Source organism: Macrotis lagotis, chromosome 3 (assembly GCF_037893015.1).
Source record: "Macrotis lagotis isolate mMagLag1 chromosome 3, bilby.v1.9.chrom.fasta, whole genome shotgun sequence".
In the NCBI taxonomy this organism is placed as follows: domain Eukaryota; kingdom Metazoa; phylum Chordata; class Mammalia; order Peramelemorphia; family Peramelidae; genus Macrotis; species Macrotis lagotis.
In genome coordinates, this window is record NC_133660.1 from 47,278,043 (window position 1) to 47,284,984 (window position 6,942).

The following is a 6,942-nucleotide window of genomic DNA, read 5'->3' on the forward strand; positions in this document are numbered from 1 at the left end:
TGAATGTCCATCACTTCTCACTTGGTATATTCTCTCTGCTTGAGTTACAATTCTCAAGATATATGAGAATCTTTTTTCCCATTGCTTGAATGTAGCCAGTTTCAACTTATGGGATAGCAGTTTTTTTTTTCTTTTACCACCCCACTCTTTTTTGTTACCTTTTCATGTGTCTCTTGAACTTCCTGTTTGGCGTCCAAATTTTCTGTTTAGCTCTGGTCTTTTCATAAAGAATTTTTAGAATTCTTCCATTTTGTTATATGTCCATTTTTTTCCCTGGAAGAGAAGGCTCTGTTTTGCAGGATAGTGGATTTTTGGCTGCATCTCATGCTCCCTTGCTCTTCAAAATATCTTCTTCCAGGACCTTCAATGCCTTAATATTGATTCAGTCAGGTACTGCATAATCCTTACTATAGCTCCTTGATATTTAAATTTTTTCTTTTGGACTGTTTTCAGGATTTTCAATTTCTGGAATTTGACCACAACATTCCTGGGTGTTTTCATTTAAGAATCATTTTTTTCTGGAGGTGATCAATATATTCTTTCAATAACTTATTTGTCCTCTGGTTACATGACATCAGGAAAATTTTTCATCACTAGATCCTGTAATACTATGTCCAGGCTTTTTTCTCTTCAATATTTTCAGGAAGTCCAATAATTCTCAGATTGCCCCTCCTCAACCTATTCTCAAGGTCAGTGTTTTTGCTGATGAGGCATTTTACATTTTCTTCTATTTTTTCTAATTTTTGATTTTGTTTAACAGGCTCTTGCTGTCTCATGAAATCATTAGTTTCTTCAGACTCCATTTTTTTTTTTATGAGCAGTTTTCTTTATTAACCTTTGGCAACTCCTTTTCCAATTCGTCAATTCTACTTTAGGATGAGCTTTCCATTTGACCAATTGAAATTTTGAGAGAATTATTTTCTTTTTGCATTTGTCCCATTGAGGATTTTAAAGAATTATTCTCATTTTTGTATTTGTACAATTGATGATGTGAGAGATTTATTCTTATTTTGTATTTGTCCAATTGAGGATCTAAGAGATTTATTCTCATTTTGTATTTAACCAATTGTATTTTCTAAAGATTTCTTTTCTTCTTTCAAGGTATTAATTTTCTCTCCTAAATTTTCCAGTTGATTTTTAAACACCTTCCTTATTTCTTCAAGGAAATCTTTCTGTGTTGGAGACCAGATCATCTTCTGCTCAGAGGTTCTAGGTTTCTTTGAGTTAGAGTGTTTGCTTTCCAAGAATTTTTCTATGGATATACCTTTCTGCTGACCCTTTTTCATTTTGCTAAGACCTTGAGTTGAGGAGGCGCTGGTTCACAGGTGTTTGGTATTGGAATTGTTAGAGGCTTTACTCACTGAGTGAAATTTCTCTGGCTGGACAGTAGGAGGTGCTGGTTGCTTTTTCTGGATTGTCTATGACCTTGATTGAGGACTTCTCCCTTAACTTGAAGGGAGGGATTGAAGCTATTGAATCTGTTTGCCTTCAATCAATGGTGGGCTTTACCCTAGAGTGAGGTCATCCTTCTCCCTATTGTCATCTGGGCTGGTTCTTCTGCTCACCCATGTGTGCCTGAGGAAGAAGTAGGCTGTGATTTTGTCTGCTCTTGGAAGCGGCCTCAGTTCCAATGGAGGCATGGACTCAGAGTTCCTCAGACCAGAGGAGCCCAGGGATGGTGTCTGAAGCTTTCCTGCACCAGGGCTTACCCCCCATCCCTGTTTGCAAATTCCAGAGGGTGAGCACTAACACCAATGCGGCTGCTCCCTAGTTGACTTAAGCCCCTGCTGTCTAGCCCCACTGCTTATCCAGCAGGTCCCTCTCTTGGGCCCTCAGACTCCCTGGTTCCAATTCAGCCACTAATCTGGATGATCCGGGGCTGATCCACCCTTGCACCCAGACTCACCCACCCAGACTCACCCAAGGCTGCTGTGGAAGATCAATCCTAAAGTAGATGTTCTTTCTCCTGGTTTTTCTTTCTGGGTTTTGTGGGTCGAATTTCTGTTAAGATGTTTGTTTCATATGATAGATGGGGGGGAAGATCAGGAGACTTTTGAATTGTGCCTGTCTTCTCTCCGCCATCTGGACCAGAAGTCTCTCTCCACCATTTTAAAGATTTAGAAAGGTACTTTGAGGTTGCAATATTGAGAGACTTGCCCAAGGTTACATAGCTAAAACATATCAAATTCAAGGCCTAAATTCTCTTTCATGTTTTATTTGTACATGATACAATTCTACCTCCTTACTAAATGGGGCTTTCTTTTTGTCCTTGAGTCAGCTATTCATACATTCCTAAATTCAAATTCATTGATGCTTCTTGTGAAGCTTCCCTACTTCCCCAATCTTATATAACCAATTAATATATAATTTCGGTTCTACCTCTTCAATTTCTCTTGCAATCAACTACTCTTTTAGATTTCCACTACCAACACTTTTTATTATGTCTTTCTTAGCTGATACAAGGCAAGAAGTTCTTATTAAGCTTTCCTACAATCACTTTTCTTCCTTCATCTGTGGTGAAATTCATTGGCTCTTGTCCTTCATTACCATAAATTGTTGAGGTTCACACTCCCATAATATTGTAATTTGGCATGTCATGTCAGAGAATGAATTCACAAGACATGGGTTTTCTCCAAGGAAATTAACATTTGTATTGAGCACTACAGTGGCATAGTGGCCTAAGAGATTATGAGGTACTCTAACAAAGTGGGATGTGACATTTTCTTATTTATATAGGGAGAGAAGAAAGAAGAGAGGAAAAAATTAACTCAGATAAATAAGTATGTTTGAAGTGGATTTAGAAGTTGATGCTGCACAAGGAATGATTAGAACTTACAATTAAGTTGCAAAGGAAGGCTTTTGGATATCAATGAAGATCTCAGGACTTCCAGCCAAGATGGGATAGAGAATACAGGCATGATTCTAAAATCTTCTGATCTTCCTTCATATATGATATGAAACAGATCTCTTAACAGAAATGTGATCAACAAAACCCAGAAAGAAAAGCCAGGAGAGAAGCTGGAGGCAGCAAGATGGCCGTGGTGGCGGAGGAGAGCGCGTCTGGCACTGACACTGAGATGGACGAGGTTCTGGAAAGTGCCCTTGATGATTTCGATAAAGCCATACCCTCCCCAGCACCCCCTCCTATCACCAAGGCCCCTGACGCTTCAGCTTCCTAGAAGAGATCATCTGCAGACACAGCAAAGATTCCCTCTTTGCCTCCCAAGAGTTTTTTCAGGAAATGTTTGACAGTGAGCTAGCATGCCAAGCCACTGCAGAGTTTGAAAAGGCTGTGAAGGAGCTGGCTGAGGAGGAACCCCATCTAGTAAAGCAATTCCAGAAACTCTCAGAGGCAGCAGGGAGAGTGGGCAGTTATACAACATCCCAACAAGAGTTTGCATCTTTCCTGAAGGAAACACTAAGTGGACTAGCAAAGAATGCCACTGACCTTCAGCACTCCAGCATGACTGAAGAGGAGCCGACTAAAGCCATGGAGGGGATAGGCATAGAAGAAGGGGAAGGAGAAGGCAATATACTCCCCATTATGCAAAGAATTATGCAGAACCTATTATCTAAGGATGTATTATATCCATCACTAAAAGAAATAGCAGAGAAATACCCAGCATGGCTGCAGAGTCATCGTGAAGCACTGTCCCCAGAAAAAATTGAGAAGTATGAGGAACAGCACAATGTCATGGGCAAGATTTATGAGCAGTCTGAAAAAGAGACAGCTGCAGACAGTGAGGCTACCCAGAAGCCATGCTTTGAGATGGTGCTAGATACATCTCATGCAGCAGCTTCAGGATTTGGGCCATCCCCCAAAGGAGCTTGCAGGGGAAATGCCCCCTGGCTTCAATTTTGACCTTGGCACCTTGAATCTGTCAGGCCCTGCAAGTGCCAGTGGCAAGCAGTGTTTGATCATCTGAAATTCTTCACCCTTTACCTTCCATCTCCAGCCACGAGTGAACACCTGCAGTTAGCAGAGCCATGGGGGCAGGGATGGGTGGTGAGCCTGTGGAGTAGCTGACTATCCCACTTCTCTTCTGCCCCCTTCCCTTTTTTCTTTCCTAACACTCAATCCAAGACTACTCATACCAGCATGGTCCCACTGTAGCCATTGAGGCTGTTGTTTGTAGTAATGGGACTGATTGCTCAAATTGCTCTGAGTCTTTTACTACCATCACCCCAGTTGTCTGCTGCTAGTTAAGTTACCTGCTTACTGTCTTTATGGACAATATTTTCTTGCCATCCCCTTTCCCCTGATAATATTGTGTATCTCTACACTGATCTTTCCCTCCCTCTGACTCCCAGGGTCTATGTTCCTTGTTTCCTATTTTCTCTGGTGTTTGGGTGCTATACCAGCTCTGGGTGTGGGGCTAGGGGAGATTTCTTGGCTCTGAATGCCCAATCTTGACTGTCTGATCCCTCAATGCAGAAATGTTGGTCACAATAGCAATGGAAAAAGGGATACATGGTCTATCCTGGCAAGAATAGGATCTTTCTGGTTTTGCTAATCATGTGTCTTTTCCCCTAGACACACATATTATATTGTATCTTCTGAGGAACGGAGATGTGAGCTCTTCTCCTAAGTTAATATATGCCTCTGTTTCTGATCCAATCTGAGAAGCCAAATATTACTATCCCACAGTACTACTGTTTCTCGTGCCTCCTTTCCCCCCTACTTAATTGTTTTCATATTTCTATTCCTTGACCTGTGACTGAGTGACCCTTTTCTTATTTAGTTCTACAGCTGATCCCCTGGAAAATATATAAGCAGACTTGGGGAAGGGAGAGTGTTCTCTCTCCTTATGTGATTTTGGCAGTTTTGAGACTCGATCCCCCAAGATCCTAAAACTTGATTCAATTCATAGCAGTGGCTTGGGAGAAGACTGGCAGCTTGTTCTCCTGTAGTCCTCTATGTCTTGGCTTATGTGTAATAAAGCATCCTGAGCTATAAAAAAAAGCAAGGAGAAATAACATTTACCTCAGGATTTGTATTATGCAAACCTAGGTGAGTCTGGACACAGAGGGAAGACTCTGCAAGGAGCACAGGACAGCTGAGAACATGGAAATCTGGATTAGCCACAGATTAACCTGATTAGCAGTGGGGCTGGAGCCAGTGGTGATGGTGGGGGTGGCTTAGGGTCAGAGAAGTGGACTGACTTGATCAGTAGCAGGGTTAGAGACTGGTCCAACTCGGGGGCTTGGGTCAACTAGGGAGCAGATGCATTGGTGTTGGTGCTGACCCTCAGGAGTTTACCGACAGGGCTTGAGGGACAGTTACAGTACAGGAGAGTTGCAGACATTATCCCTGGGCTCCTCTGGTCATGAGGAACTCAGAGTCCATTCCTCTTCCCAGAACAAACACAATTGCAGACTACCTCTGCCCCAGGCTAAGGCCCATCAGCCATACCACATCAGCTGACAATAGGGAGAGTGATCACCTCACCCCAGTATATAACCCACCATTGGTCAAAGACAAACATATTTAACAGTTTCAATCACTCCCTCCAGGCCAAGTGAGAGGACCTCAATCAAGGTCACAGACACTCTAGAAAAAGCAACCAGCATCCCATACAGGTCATCTAGAGATATTACACTCAGTGACCAAAGCCTGTAGCACCCTACTGGCCAGCTGGAAATATTACACTCAGTGAGTAAAGCCTCTAGGGATCCCAACACCAAACCACTGTGAATCAGTCTCCTTTCCAACCCAAGTAAAATGAAAAATGTCAGCAGAAAGAAAGGTTCATAGAAAAATTATGGGAAGGAAAAGACACTACCTCAGAGAGACCTTGAACATCTTAGAATGATAGGAACTGCTCTCTAGCACAGAAAGACCTCCTTGAAGAAATAAGGAAGGAGTTGAAAAATCAATTGGAAAACTTGGGAAAAAAAACCCAAGAGAAGATTAACACCTTGCAACAAGAAAACAAAACATTGGAAAATACAATTGGACACATACAAAATGAGAGTAATTCTCTCCAATCCTCAATAGTGCAAATGCAAAAAGAAAATAATTGTCTCAAAACCTCAATTAGTCAAAAGGAAAACTCTTTCAAAAATAGAATTGATCAATTGGGAAAGGAATTGCAAAAGTTAAGTGAACAAAATTCTTATCCACAAAGAAGAATGGAGTCTGTGGAAACTGATGACTTCATGAGAATGCAAGAGCCTGTTAAAAAAATAAAAAAAATCAAAGAAAATTTAAAATACCTCATTAGCAAAATCACTGAACTTGAGACTAGATTAAGGAGGGACAACCTGAGAATTATAGGCCTTCGTGAAAACATTGAAGAGAAAAAATCCCTAGACTTAATATTATACAATTTATCGATGGAAAATTGTCTGGATATCATGGAACCAGAGGGCAACATAGTTATTGAAAGAATATATTGATCCCCTATGGAAAGAGATCCTAAAATGGAAACAACAAGAAATGTTGTGGCCAAATTCCAGAACTATCAGATAAAAGAGAAAACCTTGCAAATAGCCAGAAAGAAACAATTTAGACACTAAGGAGTCACAGTAAGGTTTACGCAGGAAGTGGATGCTTCAATATTAAGGCATGGAAGGACCTGGAACAAGACATTCCAAAGCACAAGGGAACTTGAATTGCAGCCAAGAATCCAATATCCAGCAAAGCTGAGCCTTCTCTTTCAAGGGAAAAGATGGACATTTCCTGATGAAAAAACCATAGCTAAATAGAAAATTAGGACATATAACAGGAGGTTTAAGAGATACGTGAAAAGGTAAAAAAAGAAGTGTAAAGAAAAAAACCTGCTCTCCAATAAGATAAAACTGGCTATATCCCAGCATGGGAAAAAGAGTCTCACAAATCTTAAAAATTGTAGCTCTATCAGAAAGAATATGTTTAGCTAGAAATGATGGACACTCATGAATTATCCATGAGACTGCTACCTAGTGGGATGAAACTGGCTA

At 41.0% G+C, this 6,942-nt stretch overlaps 1 pseudogene; it reads left to right on the top strand.

Annotated features, from left to right (window-relative positions):
- Positions 1-3,032: 3,032 nt before the first annotated feature.
- LOC141516073 (peroxisomal biogenesis factor 19 pseudogene) lies at positions 3,033-3,926 on the top strand (annotated as a pseudogene).
- Positions 3,927-6,942: the final 3,016 nt, after the last annotated feature.